Genomic DNA, 20,022 nt, shown 5'->3' with positions numbered 1-20,022 from the left:
CATCTGTAATCCAGTATGATTTTAGTTAGCTGGACAACCGCTCATCATGGGTGCAGCCAAGGTTCCCATGGTCCCATACAGTTTGTTTCCAATCGCCTGCCCTGGCTCTCAGCGCTCTGTGCTGCTATTTACCTGTAATTTACCCCTAAAAGCCTTCTAAGGGCTCAATAAGGAGTAGAAGTGTTGGTAATATGCTAGACAACAATAACCTCCTGTGGTCTGGCAAATTCTCCCCTTCAGCCTCATTCAGGTCCCAAGGATGCTTGACTTGTATTCTAATTTCAATCAATGTCTCCCATCATTCTGGAGAGAGAAGTTTATGTTAAATACTTGTTTGACGGTTCTTTTCAAAACTAGTTAAATTTAGTGGCCCATGTTGCAGTTTCAAACTTGAGCCAAGACCAAATTTTTAAAGGTGGCTAGGTACTAAAGATGCAGAAAAGCATTGAATGGGATCCTACACAGTTCAGATGCCAAACTTGCCTTAAAATGCTTTTTGGCAAAAACTTAGGCATATTTGAAATTCCACTAGGTGTCTTCCATGCTGAAATCTCTCTGAAAAATCTGGTCCAAAGTCATTTTTTGAAAATGGGACTTCAGACTGTAAATCAGTATTTGAACATGTGACACAGAAATTGTCTCTTAAATATCAACCAAAGCCTCATTTGCAGTGTTGGGATAGCAGTATTGCTCCGTGAAAATCAGAGGCACAGGGTGGGTGAGGGAATATCGTTTATTGGCCCATCTTCTAGGAGTGACAACGAGATTTCAAGGTCACACAGAGCCCTTCCTCGGGTTTCAAAAAACCTGGATTTTTCATCTACAGAAATCAGTCCTATAAAAATATTACCTCACCCATCTCATCTCTCTAATCAAAATCCCTTATTTTTCAGATAGATGTAACATCCCACAAAGAGGACTGCCGGGAACGCTTATACACTGCTCGCTGACAGATTAGGCAGAGGAAAAGCACAATGAACATTCCTGGTCAGGCTTAGCTGTCTCAAGACAGAAACAGATTGGAACACGCCACACTGAGGGTTCGTTTTGCAATTTCAGTGCTGCCTCTAGCCACTTAATAAGAAGAGATTCAGTAGGGAACACAGGGCTTGCTCTCGGTTTACTGCTCAGGCTCCAACCCAGGGACCATTTCCCTTGCTGGTAAAATGAAAAACCCCTTCCTCGATTAAGGAGGACTTATTAGCAGTAGCCTACGTGGGCCCCATAGTTCAAATAAGCAGTTTTTTATTTTTAAATGTTACAAGCTAGATTGTATTTCCTGTTTTCTCCTCGCAGATAACAGTGCAAATAAAACCCTGGGAAAGAGAGTCTGAAACAGACATCCCATTTGCAAGAGCCTCCCCACGCACAGTGACTCAGAAAGGTGATCAGCACAGAGACAAACTTTTATTTTGCAGGGACAGAGGCAACGCTGGCTCTGTGACATCACCCTCAGAAGGGCCAGAAGAAACCACGTCATGCAAGTCTGTTTTTCATTTACAGTTTGGGTCCCCCAATGAGGCGGCCTTGACTGTAACGCTAGAGGCAAGCCAGTTGGACGCTGCATTCTCCACCAAAGGCAAGGTTTTGTGCAGCTCCTCACTGGAAAAAACCTGCCAGGGGATATTTACCATTCAGAGCCCCAAGCTCACTGTGGAGAATACACCGACTCCAGGACCGGGAGAGGAACACCAAGGAGAAGAGATGAGTCCAAGCTGCAAATAATTTGGTGTAAAAGATCTGGGAATAAGTAATTCTTCACGTTTATCTGGGGTAAGTGCTTCTGGCTAGAGAGGAGCTCTGACAGCTCTGTATTTATCATTGTTCTTTACACACTGAGCGACTCTCTCCTGTACTCTCAGCTTGCATGCGCTGACTCTGCAAATTTCGGGTAGTTTTAGCCAGAGCAGCCTCTCTTTATGATGTGATCAAGGAGCAAGGTTCATTCCAGGTGTAATGGCCCTGAAGCCTGCAGGATGAATGAAGCAGTCATCCTGAGTTTATTGGATCAGTCTGAGATTCGGGGCTTTTTCTTGTACAAGCCTCCGTTAGTCTCCACTCCCCATCGGGCTATTTCACGCTTGCTGGCTGGTCGCCCTACTGCAGGGTGACGTTCAGGCTGAATTGGGTCCCCTGTCTTTCCTTGGAAAGGCAGAACCACTCACTGCACCCTGCCGGGTTCTCACACAGCCACCTGAGCAGTCTGGCGGCTGCAAGCACAGAGATCGTGAGGAGCAATTTTAACCCTCTTCTCGCAAGGAAGGGAACTAATTAGAGTTCAAAGCCATTAGCGGCATTTGATTGGCTTTGCTGAGCACTGGGGCCCTGGCTTTGCTGTCCTTGTTGCCATAAATGTCGCTGTGGCCCTGCCTCAGGAAAGCAAGGGGGTGAGGGGAAGAACCCACAGAAGGGAGCAGCACCCGACAGGGAGCCCCTGGGATCGGCCATTGCAGTGGCAGGACCAGTGCCTGAGGGGAAGCCTGGGAGTGGCAGAGAAGCAGGGTCAGAGCTGGCACCTGAGGGGAGACCCGGGGACCGTGAGGGTGCCCAAGGGAGGGCCTGGGGAAGGGCAGGGTGGTGACTGAAGCTGCGCCTGGGGGAAGGGCAGTGGCAGGGCTGTCACCTGAAGGGGGGACTCTGTGGAGGGGCCCCAGGGAAGGGCAGTGGCAGGCTGCAAGCAGGGTGTGTACCACAGCCATTGCTGGGTGGAGGCGGCTGTGGCTGCGGGCTGGGCCGTGCACCCCAGGTGCGGATGCCTGGGCTGGTCCTGCTTGGCTTGAGCAGTGTTGTTGGAGTGACGGGGGAGGATGGAGAGCCAGGCTGGGCCACGCCGCTCCCCTGTGGAGCTGGCTCTGCTCTGTCCCTGTGCAGCGCAGCTCCAGGGAACACGGCTATCGCAGCAGCAGCCCAAGCCGGGCCGGCCGGCCGTCGGTACTGCTGTGGCTGGAGTGCTTTTGCCTGGGGGTGCTGTTTCAGCTGCCTCTGAAGCAGTACCTGGGCTGGGCAGGCAGCGCCAGGGGCAGGGCACACCCGAGGCTGCAGAGGAGCTAGATTGTCACTCTTGGCCTTTCACGTCTGTTTTGCTCTGCCCCAGAATGGAAAAGAAACTGCAGAGTGGGCAGCTGGGGAGCTGCAGGTCCTACCCAGCCACAGTCACTCCTCATCCCCCCTGCCTGGCCTCTGCTCTGCCCCCACCCACCCTGCGTCTCCAAGATCTCCCCTATCTGCTCCCCGGTGTGACCCACCCCTCCGCCTTCTGCCACTCCCAGCGCTGCCCCCTCTCGCCCAGCCTAGCCCTCACTCAGCGGCTGGACATTCATTAGGTGATTTCCTGGCAGAGCCTCTGGGGCATCCCGCTCGCTGGGAAGCGGCGGCTGCGTAGGTCCCGGTGCCATGCGTTGACGCAGGCAGGGCGAGAAGCTGTGACAATGGGAAGCAGTGGCCAGTGTCGGTTTCCTTCCCTTTCTGCCGGGGCAGCAGGGCGGTGCCGGTTTGAGGGAGCAGCTGTCCTGGGTGCGGGGTGTAGCCGGCCAGTCACACCACGAGCGGGACCCTGGCTGTAGGCAGGTGGCTGCTTGGTGCACCGTAATGGCCAGGCTCCCTGGTGGCACGGAGATGCTAATTCCCTGCTCTGTTTAAATGCCCTGCTGGCTGAACCCTGCCACTGCTACTTATGTTCCCAGCGAGCTGTTTCCTTGGGGCACTGGTGCAGAAGGGACCTTGGAGGGGTGCCCAGTGGTCCTGGCAAGGCTGATTCTGCCAGTCCTGTGCACACTGAGTGGCTTCTCCCACCTTCAGTAGTCCTGGGCTACTCACAAAGGAGAGATCCTGGTCGATGACGGCTCTTCCAGGGGGAGGCAATGGAGCAGTTTGACCTTCACATACACAAGAGCCAGAGAGAGAAGCCAAGATGTCCTCCCGGGGCAACACCCAGAATTTTTTTACTCCTGGGCCACCGAAGATATAGCCGGGAGACTTCTCTTGAGGGATGTTAGCTCTGACTCATCCCCTTCACATTAACTGCAGCAGCCCAGCCCCCTCCAGACCAGAGCCCTTGGTGAGAAAAATGTTCCTGGCCCTAACTGCTTCCTGACCATACATCTGGGCCAAGACTGCTTCTGCCCCAGCCCTGGCTGGCCAAAGTCAGCTCCCCTCCAGTGGGATGCAGCTGAGACAGGAAGCTCTCGCTGCTTAGTTGGGGCCCTTTCAAGGCAGGATCTCTGGAGACTGTCAATTTTAATCCCGTGGTTTTACTCACCCCTCTCTTCTGCTAGTTTAATCCCATTGTTTGCGACTGCCATGGAGCAGGCATTTCAGATGCCCCGGCCATCACATTGGCTCAACCAACACCTTGGTTTCCAACCTCTTCCCTACAGTTTCTTCATAATACAATGGAAATAGTCACAACAGACAAGTGACTGATTGACAGCAGATTGTGCTGTGGTGACAATGCATGACTTCCTACCTCCAGGCAGCAGACCTACCATCAGATCATGGTCTCCCCCTGTGTAAGCCCCATGGAGCCGTGGCTTTGTGGATTGAGTTTTTCAGGCTGAAAATGAGGGCTGTGATTCTGCAACCACTGATTCACTGACTTTAAATATCACCCAAAGTGGTTTCCTAGAACGGTGTTTCTTGAACTATGTTCTGTGGAACCTTGGTGTTCCATGAGCAACCCACAGGTGTGCCGTGAGCATTTTGAAAAATAGTGCAAAAGTATCTATTTTCTGTTGTTAAAACCAGCTACAATGCTACTTCTTCATTGCTATGATACCTGAGTAACTTACCTCTTTTTGGTTTTGCTGCACATGTTGCTGTTTGATTTTCTTTTGGTCTGATGATAACTTTTTTTTGAAGAAAATTTCCGGAGGTGTTCTGCCTAAAAAGCATTACTGTTTGGTGTTCGGTGGTCTGAAAAAGTTTAAGAAACACGGCCCTAATACTCCTACCTGACATGTTAAAAATACCCATAATTTACTTCTAACTTTGCCCTGCTGATTTTTCTCTCATAATTCCGGTTTTAGTTTCTGACGTGTGTGAAATACCTACAGGGTGGCACCTTCAATGGAAGCCCCAGATATTTGCATGAAATTACCATTTTCCTCTTGGTTGCCAGGCAGGGATTTCATTCTGTCCACTTTTTCCTGCTTGTGGTCAGTTTGAACTGTAAACCTGACTGAAAGTCCGTCGTTCCGCCTCTCACTCACACACGCTAAATGCATCGTTTGCCTCTCTGGAGTCTTTTGTGCCTGTTTTCACTTCTGAATCAGATGTCCAGCGTTTGTACCACACGTCCCTCAGTTTTTCCACATTCTAATGATCCGCACTCCATATTAAGAAGCAGAGTAGCATGGGTGGAGGGGACCTGCTAGAGTAGGTTACTATGTATAATAAAGAGTCATTGATTCCTGAGGGAGTCTCCCCATCCCTTCAGTAAATACTCTCTTTCCTCTTACTAACTGCTCTATTTCAGTCCCAGATGTAAGCAGCAGAGCATAGCCAGATTGTAAAATGAGAAGAGGATTTTAAAGAGAAAAATCCCTCCCAGATCAGTAACAGAGAGGAAGCCATGCTAGCCTATGTACCATCAAAACAAAAAGCAGTCAAGTAGCACTTTAAAGACTAACAAAATAGTTTATTAGGTGAGCTGTCGTGGGACAGACCCACTTCTTCAGACCATAGCCAGACCAGAACAGACTCAATATTTAAGGCACAGAGAACCAAAAACAGTAATCAAGGTTGACAAATCAGAAAAAAATGATCGAGGTGAGCAAATCAGAAAGCAGAGGGGTGGGAGGTGGGGAAGTCAAGAATTAGATTAAGACAAATATGCAAAAGAGCCCCTATAATGTCCCAGAAAATTTGCATCCCAGTTCAAATCATGTGTTAATGTGCTGAATTTGAAAGAGAGTTCAGCAGTTTCTCTTTCCAAAGCAGAGTGAAAATTCCTCTTCAATAAGACACAAACTCTTGTCGTTAACAGAATGGCCTGCTCCATTAAAATGTAGACTAACTGGTTTGTGGATCAGGAATGTTTTGATGTCTGTTTTGTGCCCTTTAACTCTTTGTCTGAGACAGTTTGAAGTCTGTATGATTCAACCACTAGCCCTGGATGCTCCTTTCCTCTCCTTGCTTTGCGTTGCTTTTATTTCCTTTCACGTAGGCACAAGAGAGCTGAGAAATCTGTTCCAAAGGAACTCCCTTTGAGCCAGAAGAAGAGTTTGGTATGTGGTCTTTAGTTCGGAGCGTAGGGAGAAAAATTGCAGAACTAATATCATAGAATCATAGAACAGTAGAACTGGAAGGGACCTCAGGAGGCCATCAAGTCCCATACACTGCTCTCCTGGTAGGACCACACACCATCTAAACCAGGGGTCTGTGACCTGTGGTGCTGGAGCCACACGTGTCTCTTGAAGGACTTCTTTGTGGCTGCTGATACTACAATTGCAAAGTAAAAAAACACCCTCCTGATTATTTTTGATATTTTGGTGAACATTAAAAGCCCAACAATGAACAACTCAGATCTAAATAGCAAACAATGCGGCCTCAAAATGTGAGGTGACTCTCCTTGTAACATGTGCAGTGCATTGTGGGATGTGTGTGCAGTGTTCTTAAAAAGGAAGGTTTGGTATTATTTGTTAAGGATCATGTAATCCCTTGCATTGCAGTTCCTGAATTACTGAGCTTTTTTTAAATTTGAAAAAAAAGCTCTTTTTGCTCTTTTGGTTGCCAGCCCTTGGTCTAGACCATCCCCAGTAGGTGTCCATTTAACCTGCTCTAAAATATCTCCAGCGATGGAGATTCCACTACCTCCCCAGGCAATATATTCCAGTGTGTAACCACCCTGACAGTTAGGAAGTCTTCCCTAATGTCCAACTTAAACCTCTCTTGCTGCAGTTTAAGCCCATTGATTCTTGTCCTGTCCTCAAAGGCCAAGGAGAGAAAATGTTCTCCCGCCTCCTCCAGTGTTTGCATTGTATCAGCTGTGCTGAACAGAGATACTCCAAGAATTTTTCGGTGGAACCTTACCCTGTCTCTAGGTCAGCCGAAAATCTCCCATTCACTCCAGCAGGGGGCAGGTCAGGCACAAGGAGTACAGGCAATAAAATAAATGAGTCAACACACTATGTAGCATAAATGAGAAGAGTCGCTTGAGTGTCTGTTCCTAATTTATGCACTCATTCCATTTTCCTCGAAGGATGCATGAAACAGCTGATGGATTGCATACGAATGCTGGGGAAGTTTACCAAGGGGGGCTCACAGAACGTGTACATCCAGTTGCTACACTCCTCACCAAAGATTACTAATGAATTTAGTTGGCGGTTAGCTAGCTGAGCAATGAGTCACTCCCCTTTATATTTCTGTATATCTGAAGTGGAATTGGAGCCAAAGGGAATTCTTCCTTTTTTTTTTAAATGCACATACGCAACCACCATTAAAGCTCGAACAGGTGGAGTTAACCAGATACAATGTGAGAAGAACATATTCCAAAATGAGAAACCCAGCCTTCAGCAAAACAAGAGCGCTCAGAACAATTGCTTTGCAGTGGAAGGGTTTTCTGAGGTTCTGAATCTTCTATTTTTTCACTTAGTCCATATTTAACTTGTAGTCTTTTGGAACGGACATCAGCTTAATAAACCCTTCACTATTCAAGTTTCAGAGGGGTAGCCGTGAGAGTCTTTTCAGCAAGACCAATGAGGAGTCCTGGGGTACCTTACAAGATAACACATTTATTAGGGTGTAAGTTTTGCAACCTGCAGCTCACTTCCTGCTTCTGACGAAGTGAGCTGCAGCCCACAAAAACTTACGCCCTAATAAATTGGTTCCTTTTTAAGGCACCACAGGCCTTCTTGTTGCTTTTGCTTCACATTTCAAGTACCATTAGTCTTCACCATCAGTAAGCAGCGCTGCTGTTAAATACGGTTTGGACCAGGTCTGCAGCGGACGTGAATTGGCACACCTTCTCTGAACTCAGTGGAGCTTCACATCAGCTGAGGGTGCACAGGAACTGCCCTTTCGTGTCAAAAGAAACCTCAACAGAGGCTTCTTTGGTGATGGCATTGCTTGCCACAATATGGCCAATGGGTTTGAGTGGTCTAGAAGCCCAGGTGCCATTTTCAAAAATGTTTTTGGCTTGTGAAGTCCCAATATTCAAAGGGTATAATGCTCCAAATTCCCAATAAATTAAGCACCTTAGTACCTCACAAGCTCAAGTCTCACTGAAAATCAGTGGGATTTAGGTGCTGAAGTGCCCAAGTCACTTTTGAATATTAGACTTAGCCTCCTGAGCCTGTGAGGAATTTTTGAAAAACACTGCCTTCTATGATATGAGGAGAACAGATGTGAAAGGCACAAAATTAGAGCCTTCAATGAGAATGTCATATTAGCAAATGGTTGCTCTGTATCATTGGCTACTGTTTTCAAGCATCTGGCAGCATGCTCCATGGTAAATGCCCTCACCGCTTCATTTGAGGGAGTATATCCTATTTAACAAGAACCATCTGAGCCTGCCACAGATATATTGGGCTAAAGATTTGGTGGTTAGGGAGACTTGTAGCACACGCACCTTTCTGCAAATTGGCTTAGACTTCCAGCTCTCCAACATTTACTATTGATCAACGTAAGGGGCTGCGAGTGTGACTCTGGGGTATGGCCCTTTGAAAGTCTTCCAAATTTCAGATTTGGAATTTATCAAACGGCAGCTGTAGATGATTCAGTTCTCAGAGGACAGAGTTCCAGGAAAACAGCAACTAACAAGAAGCTTCTGAGGTAAGTATTTAGCTGGCCAAAGAGGGAACAAGCACTGAAAAGTCATCTGACTTAAAATACAGAGAAAAACCATCTGGCCACTGGCACCATGGTTCTCCAGTTTTGTGACAGCCACTCTGCATGAGGGACTTATGCTTTGTATGGAGCTGTACCAGGGACACTTGATGTGTGCTGTGTCTCAGCAGTCCGAGAGCTTAGTGGCCGTGTGTAGTACACATAGAAAAGTCACCCGCTCTAGTTTGAAATGGTCAGAAATTGGAGCGAGGACAAATTTGTCCTTCTCAGCTCATGAGGACCAGTTTCTCAAAGGGGCCTAAACAGGTTGTGTCTTTGGTATTTGGTGGTCTCTGCCTTTCACCAGAGTGTCTGAGCAATAGACAATATTTATTGCATTGATTGTCAAAACATCCCTGATTGGTAGAGTGGTGCTACTATCCTCATTAGACAGGTGGGTTGCAGGGACTAAGCATGGAGAAACTCAGGCCAGGTCCACACTAGACTGAAAACTCGATCTAAGATACGCAATTCCAGCTACAGCAACTGCAAAGTTGGGATCGACTTGTCTATAACCAACTTAGTTGGCCATCCACACAGAGGGAGGTTGATGGGAGAAATCCTCCTGTTGACCTCCTTTACTCTTCATGAGAATGAGGGTACCAAGGGCAACTGCAGAGCCTCAGCGGTGCAATTTAGCACATCCTCACTAGGTGCGCTAAATCAAACGCCAGAAGATTGACTCTGAAAGAGTAAACCTTGCAGAAAGTTAAGACATAGCCTTAGGGTGTGACTAAGTAGAACAGCAATGTGCTTGACAGGGTTTAATTTCTAAAGCAAGCTAAGGTATTTAACATTAATTAATCATTGAGGATCCTGCTGCTGGGAACTAAAAGTTTCTTAGGCAGCTTTAGTTCAGTCCTTTTTGAAATAGCAATATGTTAGAAAGAACTAGGGAACTTTAGGTGTGTAGCAGCTGGGTCCTCATGGACCAATTAATATCCAACACATTAGTGTGCATTAGAAATCACACCCCAATAGTGAGTATTACCCCAGAGTATAGACCAGAACTAACTGACTTGCCCACACTGATACAGGATGTCTGTGGAGAAGCAGGGATTTAATCCCAGATCCCTGAACAACGCCCAAACCAATGAGCCATCCTACCTCTCAGTTAAACATCAATGTCTCTGCCCATAATACTCCCCAGGTAGGTGAACTGGTCTCCTTCCAGTCTGATGGTGGTGTTGTCGGACTGGTTGATCCTCATTGTCTTGGTCATCGTCTGAAGATAAGCACCTAATTCTGACTCTTTTGGAATCCTCAAGCTTTGATTTGTAAAGATGCCATGGACAACATATACAAACTTGATGGATCGCAGTGGCCGAAAAAAGGCTAGGGCATGTTGAGCGCTTCCTCAGATAAAGTAGCTGCATCCCCTTCAGCGGCGAATTGAAAAGCAAAAGCTTAGATTCTCCGTTAGCCTCCTCCAACAGGGTCAGACTCTGTTTGGCTTGGAGGTGTGACATTGACGTATTTCATTCTAGAGAATTTCACAGCATTGCTTTGGTTGTGTCAGAGTTCATTTGAGCCCTTTTCTGTCCTAGGAGACGTAGACCTTTATGAATTGTAAATAAAGGCTGGGTGTCTAGGGATTCCATAACAGTCTGAAAGTTCAAAGCCCTTTTTTTCATATTGTGGTCAGTCTTTGCTTTCATTAAGTGCTAAGAAAAAGAGGAAACGGTTTTGAGGCTTGAAAAGTGTTTTTTTCTTCTTTTTGCTCCCTGTGGCCTGTCAGATTCCTTAATCCCAAAATTCATAGCAGCCAATTTTAACTCTTAAAGGAATGGGCCAAATTCAGTTCCCCATACTTGAGTAGGTAGTTCCACTGATTTAGCAGGATTTATCTTTCCATGGGATTGGTTGTGTAAACAGAGATGTGAGACTGACTCAGCAATGAACTTGCATTCCCCCATGCTGCTGCAAACCATCTGCAGAAAAAAATTGGTCATGTTTAGGTGAAGTCAAATTCCGTCCATGCTGGGATTTGCTTTTTATGGACCAATGAATTTTCAGATGCCAGAAGGGCTGAGAGGCATTAACACAGAACAGAGCTATGCTATGTACATGATGTTTAGTACTGCCTTTTAAAACACTTGCATTCAGGGGAAGAGGTGGAGCTTTTAACACTGAAGTTGCTCTTGAACCTTTGGCACTTAATTCTTCTGTGCCTCAGTCTCCCCTGATCTGCTCACCCACCTTCAATGTAATTGAGTTTACTGAATGCACAGGGACTTATGAGGATCCACGCATGCTTATACATTTCTTTGAATATGACAACTACTTTACCAGCAATTAATAGCTGGAATATGAAACTCATGTTGACTTTTACCGGTACTTGAGAGAACATGGTAAATGTTACTGCATAAGTTGAAGAAATTTAAATCAAGGCCCCCAGCAGATGGCAGCAAAACTCAGACTGTGAAATATGTCTCTTGGCAATGGACTCCAGAAAGAATCATGTGAAGTTCAGCCAAAGCAGAAAGCTGAAGAGATAAGACTGTCTTCTCTACATCTGCCCTTTTAGTTGGCACCCCAGGGATGACTGGACAGAACTAAATCATGAATTACAAAAACATTTCTTCTGAAGTGGCTCAGTAGCATCCAAAGTTACTCTCCCTCTCCCATTAGTAAGTTAGCTAAGAAGAGATGGCCTAGCCCCGTTTTTCTAAGCAGCTTAAAGTGGGTGCTTTGAAGTGGGTAGTGAGTGGAGAGGAATAAGGCCATTCAACTTGATTGACACTCTTGACTACAACCCCAGCTGGATCATAGGTCATCTATGAGTCTCCTCCACTTCACTCTGTCTCAGGACAAAACTTCTAGCTGACCCCAGGAGTGCCCAGTTGTCCTTCAGTCTCAGTAGATCTTCTCCATGTTGTCCAAGGTTGTCTTCTTTTGTGTTTTCCTTGCAGATTCTATGTGAGAGCTTGGCAGACTCTGCTGGATGATGCTTTTCAGAAAGCATGGCTTAGCGATCTCCGCTTTCTTCTCTTGATTTGAACATCAAGTGGTTCTTCTTCTGTTTTGTTCCAAAGCTCCTCATTTGTGACTAACTCTTGCCATTTGATGCAAAGCTTATACCTCAGGCATCTGTTTAGGAAAGTCTGTAGCTTGTGATTTAAAGACTTTTTAGTACACCAAGTCTCACATTTGTGTTGAAGATCTGCAGTTTCATCTTTGCAGATGTTATTTGTGAACTCCATATGGGACAAAGAGTTTTGAATGCAGCTGTTACTTTCCCTTATTCTAGCACTGATATCTGTGTCTGTTCTCCTGTCTCTGTCCATGATGCTTCTCAAGTAGGTGAACTGCTCCACATCTTCCAGGTCATTCCTTCTGAGTGTGATTGTGCTGTAGTTCTTGGACTGGTTGATCCTCATTGTCTTGATCATTGTCTGACCCTTAATTCATGACACAGACTAGAAGTCATTTCTGTACACACGGAAGTGAGTTTTATTGTTAGAAAGAGAAACAGCCTCTTAGCGTAGTTCAGAAAATTCTCCGAGGAGCCGTAGTTAAGATCCAGGGCATGGAATGGCTTTCACACTGGGAGATATAAAAAAGATTAAGGCTGTTCAGCTTCGAGAAGACACCATTAAAGGCAGGATAAGATAAATGTCTGTAAAATCATTAATAGGGTGGAAAGAGTGCACAGAGGGGTGTTATTTACCCTTTCATATCATACAAAAACCAGGGGTCACCCAATGCAATTAATAGGCAGCAGAAGTGGATGTGCTCCCAGGGCACCGCTAACCTGTGGAACTCATTGCCATGGGACGTTGTTATGGCCAAAAGGGTAAATGTATTAAAAAAAAGAACAAGATAAGTCCATCAAGGTGAGATCTATCAGTGGCTTTCAACTACCCCGGGCACCCAAGCACCTCCACGCTCAGGGCAACCCTAAATCTCTGATGGCCAGACACCAGCAAGGAAAGGTGTGGCAGATGACTCTAAATGCCCTGTTCTGTGCACCCCTCTGAAGCGCTGGTCCCTAGCACTGTCAGAGACAGGAGACTGGGCTAGATGGAACATAAGTCTGACCCCGTGTGGCAGGTTTTACTTTCTCATATTAGGTGTGAGTAAAATGTAAGCACAAAATGGCTTGGAAAAAGACCTCTCACTCTTCTGCACAGGCTCTGATCCTCTGGCATCTTAGTGCTATGGCCAAAGTGCCAGCAGGCTTATACCATTGCTACAGTACATGACAGGTGAGATCAGATGCCACAGTATTCTTGCCGTCACATTAAAGAAGTATGGGTAGGATGAATGGGCTGTAAGGTGGATAGAAAGCTGGGTAGATCATTGGACTCAGTGAGTAGAGATCAATGGGTTGTTGTCTAATTGGCAGATGGTATCAAGCAGAGTGCCCCAGGAGTCGGTCCTGGGGCCGATTTTGTTCAGTATCTTTATTAACAATCTGATTGATGGGATAGACTGCACCCTCAGCAAGTTTAGGGGTGACACTGAGAGGGGGGATAGGTAGATATTCTGGGGAGTGGGGGGTGTTAAGGATAGGTCCAGCGTGACATAAACAAATTGGATGATTGGACCAAAACAAATCTGATAAGGCTCAACAGGGACAAGTGCAGAGTCCTGCACTTAGGATGGAAGAATCCCAAATACTATCAGAGGTTGCAGATCCACTGGCTAAGCATCAGTTCTGCAGAACAGGACCTGGGGATTACAGTGATTGAGAAGATGGATATGCATCAACAGTGTGTCCATGTAGCCAAGAAGGCTAATGGCCTATTAGACCTCATTAATAGGAGGATTGCCAGAAGTTGGAGGGAAGTGACTAATCCCCTCTGTTCAACTCTGGTGATTTGGGCTTATTGAGTCTACAGAATAGAAGAGTGAGGGGGGATTTGATAGCAGCCTTCAGCTACTGGAGGAGGGGTTCTAAAGAGGATGGATCCAGGCTGTTCTCAGTGGTGGTAGAGACAGAGCAAGGAGCAATGGTCTCACATGGCAGTAGGTATGTGGGTGTAGGCTGGATATTAGGTAAAACTATTCCAGTAGGAGGGTGGGGCTGACCTGGAATGAGTTACCGAGAAAGGTGTTGGAATCTCCATCCCTAGAGGTTTTGAAGGCCCAGCTGGACAAAGCCCTGGCTGGGATGATTTAGTTGGGGTTGCCCTGCTTTGAGCAGGGGGTTAGACGAGGTCTCTCACAACCATAATCTGCGATTCTGTGATCTTCAATGTCACGTGGGGATCTGAACACCCCCTGCACATTAAAACGAGTGATGAATGAGCCCCTGAATCTCCCGGCAATGTTGCAACCTCAGCTTCTCTCCCTCTTACATCGCCTACACATCCATCCCCTGAGAAAAGGGCATGGGGCCAGAGCAGGAAACCTGAGTGGGAAGTTCAGCAGCATCTGAACACTGTGAGTGCTCCCAAAGAACCACGTGACAAGCCGCTGATCTGCAGGATGAGTCAGCTTAGGCTGAGGACACACGAGTCCATGGCTAAATACTGGCCTGGTGTCCCTGCATGGTCATGCGTTATATCACCAGGTCCACCGCCTGGGTGGGAGGAAGGGGGAGGTTGCCCCACGGCCTGGCATTGCAAAGGGGCCCTGAGCTCCAGGTACTGGTGCTGCCCAAGTAGCACAATTGGCGGCTGGCGCTCCCGTCTCCTTTGAAGTGCTGCGGCAGTGCTGCTGCTCCATGCAGTTGTGTGGTGGGAGGGGCCAGTGGCAGGCAGCCCTATGGGACTGCCCTACACCACACCCCTTCCACCCTTGGCTCCGCCCCTTCTGGGGCGCATAGCTGAGCCCCCCTCCCACCTTGCCCTGGGACCTCTGGTGATTGTCATCCCCGATGCATATCACTAATTCCTAAAACACTCTGTAGCTGGATAGTTGAATTTAAGGGGAGTATTCAAGCAACCCTGAAATTGTTCCCCTTGCATACAAACACACTGGAGTCCCATCCATGCTCCCCCACCCTTTCCCCCCAAAATCAGTCAGGCCCGATGACACATGTGTGATGAATCAATGTGATCTGAAACAGCTGTAGCCATTTTTTCCTGCCTTTCAAGTTTGGATCTTTTAGATCTTGTCATCTGCCTTGCACTTCTCTCTCTCTCTCTTTTTTTTTTTTCCAAAAGCTACACTTGAGTGAAAAAGCAAACAAAGGGGGATTTTAGAAAGTCAATTTTAAACATCCACTAGAAACACTGTGTCAAACTTTATGGACAGAAAGATACACAAAAGGCAGAAAATAGCTGTGGGGAAAATATTTAAGGAAATCACTTTATTATGCTAGCGGTAAAAATGATTGCCTTTTGAAAGAGTTATTACTAGCAGATGTATAGTATTTGATGTAATAGAACACATATATTGAGGGGTTAGTACATACGATATACATTCTCTGTCACCAGACATAAAACTTGAAATTTCCAACCACAGGTTGAACCTCTGTCATCCAGCACTCTTGGGACCTGATTGGTGCTGGATGAGAGAAGTTGCCAAATCATGGGCGGTCAATATCGTTAGCAGCATTACCAACATGTCCATTGCTTACTGGGCTCTTAGAAGACATTTAGGGATAAATTACAGCTAAATAACACCATAGAATATGGAAAGTCAGGACTGGTGGCTGTAAACAGCCCATGATGACCACCCAGGCTTGCTCCCAGCAGAGGGAAGAGTGAGATAGCTGCATGCGGTACCTGTACAGAAGCAGTCCTCCTTGCTCCCCCCCCAGGAGTGATTCCAAGTTGGCAGTGAGCTGCTTTCTCTGACCTCCCTGCTATTTCCTTCCTGCACTGTGCTGCAACTTAATTTTCACCTCTACTGCAGCAGCGGCTTTCTCCTGTGATTGGGATAGCCACAGATTTGTGTGGATGGATCTCAGCTTTTCTCGTGATGGTTGGTGTCTCACTTAATATCCCTGCTCCTGGAGTCACGTTATTACATTAGGCTCTTGACAGCCATTTAAATCAATTTCTAGCCCCCACAGTGACAGAGCAAAGCTTGAGAACTTGAGCAGAATGTGTCCCAAAGGTGCCAAAGCCTGAAGGTAAATGAAGGCACAGAATTATTATTTTGCAAAATATCTTATGATTTGCAGGTTAGTCTCATATTTTGGGGTCCAGCAATTGCTTTTTAGATGTTTGAGGCTGATGATCTGGAGTGTATAAAGTCAGAAGATTAAAATCTGCTTATATTGCAGGAGTCTTGCAAGGGAGGTTAAGATTTTGAAAGCCCTTTGAGATCCACGGGGAGTCAGAGAGAAGGTGGTCTTGTAATTTGGTCCCCAGAGTGGGAATCTGGGGACCTAGGTTTGATGGTTTGATCCATCTCAGGTCTTCAGGGTGAAGAAGGCAAGTTACTTTGTTTAAATTTTCAAGGCCACTTGGAGAGGTGGATGAAAATGAATGGGAATAAGATCCTTGGCTTGCCGAGGCAGTTTTGGAAATCCTATCTGCATAATAGGAATAATCACACCAAGCTTGGACATGGACCTTTTCATGAGTAGATCTCAGCACACTTTACAAAGGAGGTCAGCGCTATTATCCCCATTTTAAAGATAGGGAAACTGAGGCACAGAGCAATAATGAAACAGAGCTGGGACTAGAACCCAGTCTCCTGAGCACCAGCTTAATATTCTGTCTGTTGTACACAACTGCCTCCCACCACTATCTCACTAGGGACCTCTTAGTGATGGGTAACTTCTTCCCCCCATGTCCACTATATAACCGCTGCATTCTGCGTTTCCACTCCAAATCCCATCCGATGAAGTGGGGTTTTATGCACGAAAGCTCATGAGCTAATTAATGTGTTACGCTGTAAAGTGCCACAGGACTCCTTGTTATCTGTGAAGTTACAGATTAGCCTGGCTACACCCCTGGGCTGTAATGTGCAACACACTAGCCACATGTGGCTATTTGTCTGGTTGAGTGCGGCTAGTTGGCTTGAACAATAAATAGAATAAAGTGACTAAGTTGCTTCAGAACTGACTGGACACCACAGCAAGAGGGTATTGTGAGGATAAACATGTTAAAAAGGCTCTCAGAGACTATTCAGAGTAGTTAATGGTTCTCAATCCTGCTAGAAAGGTATAACAAGTGGGGTACTGCAGGGGTCTGTTTTGGGACCAGTTCTGTTCAACATCTTCATCAGCGATTTAGATGTTGGCATAGAAAGTACGCTTAGTAAGTTTGCAGATGATACCAAGCTAGGAGGGGTTGCACCTGCTTTGGAGGATAGGGTCAGAATTCAAAATGATCTGGAAAAATTGGAGAAATGATCTGAGGTAAACAGGATGAAGTTTAATAAAGACAAATGCAAAGGGCTCCACTTAGGAAGGAACAATTAGGTTCACACATAGAGCATGGGAAGTGACTGTCTAGGAAGAAGTATGGCAGAAAGGGATCTAGGGGTTATAGTGGACCACAAACTAAATATGAGTTAACAGCATGATGCTGTTGCAAAAAAAGCAAACATGATTCTGGGATGATGCATTAACAGGTGTGTTGTGGGCAAGACATGAGAAGTCATTCTCCCGCTCTACTCTGCGCTGGTCAGGCCTCAGCTGGAGTATTGTGTCCAGTTCTGGGCACCGCAGTTCAAAAAAGATATGGAGAAATTGGAGAGGGTCCAAAAAAGAGCAACAAGAATGATCAGAGGTCTAGACAACATGCCCTAAGAAGGAACACTGAAAGAACTGGGCTTGTTTAGTTTGGAAAAGAGAAGATTGAAGGGCGACATGATAGTGGTTTTCAGGTATCTAAAAGGGTGTCATAAGGAGGAGAGAGAAAACTTGTTCTTTTTGGCCTCTGAGGATAGAACAAGAATCAATGGGCTTAAGCTGCAGCAAGGGAGGTTTAGGCTGAATATTAAGAAAAAATTCCTAACTGTCAGGGTGCTCAAACATGGGAATAAATTGCCTAGGGAGATTGTGAAATCTCCGTCTCTGGAGATATTTAAGAACAGGTTAGATAAATGTCTATTGGGGTGGTCTAGACAGTACTTGGCCCTGCCATGAGGGCAGGGGGCTGGACTCGATGACCTCTCAAGGTCCCTTCCAGTCCTAGTATTCTATGATTCTACGATTAATAAGGGCTGTCTATCTATGTATCTATCTATCTATCTACCAACACCTACCTTATATCTATCTTACGCGGATTGATAGACTGACATTTTATTCTCTCCCATCTGTTGTCTCAGCTATTTGGTCTGTAAACACATTGGAACAGGGACTGGCTTTGTATGTCTGACCAGTGACCAGTGTAGAACAATGGATGATTGGGGTCTCTGGGAATTTCAACAGGAGAGCTCTCTGAATGCAGAGTGAAGTATTAATTGATAAGTATTCCATCTTAACAACATATTTTGGGGTTCATATTCTTTTAGGTCTTGTACCAGAATACAGGCTTTTTTTTTTTTCTGTTCTAGACAGAGTGTGGAATATGCAATGCAACCTAAACACAGTAAAAAGGGTTTCCTTCATCTCAGTGGACGTCTTGCTAATATTTGTTTTCTTGGTATGCTGGATTTCAGAGCCTGTAAACAATTTAGGAAAATGACTTACAGCTGTTTAATATTAAAACACAGAACCAAAATTGTTTGGATGGGTCCTTTCCTATTAGCTGGAAAAAAGATTGCTTCAGTTTGTATATATTCTTTCCCATCTCTCTGCAGGCCAGCTGTAATAGACTGTGCCGTGTTTTATAAGATGAAATACGGATGGTCAGTACTTCGTGTCTGCAATACTAATAAAATTTTATACCTTCCAGAAAAATATTGATATTCTTATCAAATAAAACGTGTTATTCACATTCAGGTAAATAAAGACCGCAACATTCTGAAGCTGCTTTTTGGATTATGCATTATATGTCAGATATTTGATTAATGATGTCTTCATTTTAATCGCAATTGATGAAACTAATGTTAATAAACAATCACAGCATGAAACACCCAGTTGTCCAGTATTTCTAGAATTCCATCTTTCCCACAAGGGGATTTTTCCACTCAGATATAATGGGAGATAAGTGTTAACTTGTCCTTTAATTTATTTTTTAAAATCTAGATCTTACAAACACTTACATATTTGGATCACTTTACACAGGTGAATAAAACCTTGAACTCAGTGGATGGGACTATTCACAATGGTAACTGTGTGCGAGGCCAGTTTGTCAGTTACTTCAGTGGGGCCAGAATCTCACCCCTTTTTTGCAGCTTAGAAAGGATTATGCTGTCAGTTTCCAAGGGAGATGAATCAGATCACATATTTCTGGCAAGACCCTATGGAGTCAGTTGGCTCAGTGACCAGATGTCAAATAGATAACAAATAGATAGCAAATAGATAACAGTGTTGGATGAAGCAGTGTTGAGTTCTTTTATGGCTATCATATAATGGTCACATCATCTTCCAACGTGAATGGCTGTCTTATAGTTGACAGTGATTGAATGTAAAATATGTCAGGCCAGATCCTCAGCAGGTGCAAACCAGTGTAGTTCCATTAGAGCTAATGGTGCAATGTTAATTTTATTTCAGCCAAGGATCTGAGCCTGGATCCTACAATGTAGCTAGACACCTAACTCCCATGGAATTTCCTAAGGATTCCATTACTTTGTGGATCCACTAGAATGATCATGACTTGTGTTGGGCTTGTATTTCTCCTTTCCCTCCTGTTTGTAATGACAGTTCACTATTATTAGAATAAAGGTCCAAGTTGCCCCTTCCATGGAGTAACTTGTGGAAGGGGCCCAGAGCTGGCAGGTATCCCCAGGAGTTTTCACACACTCCTCTCTCTCTAGGGGGAGCAATCGGGGGCAGACCCAGAGGGGTTGAGGCACACGGTTCCCCGGCCCCCATGGATCCCACAGAGCCCAGGCCGAGATGAAGACCTCCAGAAGGAGCTGTGCTGTAGCATCTGGCAATGCTTTGTTGGTACTCTGAAACAGGGGCTTGATTGACACCCGTGTCAATCTCATCACTGAGGTGTATGTCTGGTGTACTGCAGCTGGAATCGGGTGCCCCGGATAAACCAATAATGAAAATAAGTTAGCAGGGGGAGGTTGAGGAACATCAATGGAGTGGACTCCTCAGGTGTTAAAGCTGCGACCCCCGACTAACTTCCATTAGGATTTCTGTCCTGCTGAGGAGAGTGCCTGCCCCTGTTTTCCATCCCCTTCCGCCACATTTCAGAGGGAAGCCTTCCCCTGATACCCGTCTGGAAGGGAGTT

The 20,022-nt window shown here is 45.8% G+C and overlaps 1 protein-coding gene across 5 annotated transcripts in view; it reads left to right on the top strand.

Annotated features, from left to right (window-relative positions):
- Positions 1 to 1,296: 1,296 nt before the first annotated feature.
- The window catches only part of COL6A3 (collagen type VI alpha 3 chain), a 113,670-nt gene continuing 94,944 nt past the window's right edge, over positions 1,297 to 20,022 (top strand). For 3 of the 5 annotated variants that reach the window (XM_075001909.1, XM_075001908.1, XM_075001907.1), the window contains exon 1: positions 1,297 to 1,773. The gene's annotated coding sequence lies outside the window, so the exon portion shown is untranslated. The remainder of the gene's footprint in view (positions 1,774 to 20,022) is intronic. The other 2 variants (XM_075001910.1, XM_075001911.1) reach the window with 2 other exon arrangements.

This window comes from Carettochelys insculpta, chromosome 8, assembly GCF_033958435.1.
Source record: "Carettochelys insculpta isolate YL-2023 chromosome 8, ASM3395843v1, whole genome shotgun sequence".
NCBI classification, from domain to species: Eukaryota; Metazoa; Chordata; order Testudines; family Carettochelyidae; genus Carettochelys; species Carettochelys insculpta.
Note: the sequence above shows the minus strand (reverse complement) of the source record. Positions and strands in the feature narration are given on the sequence as shown.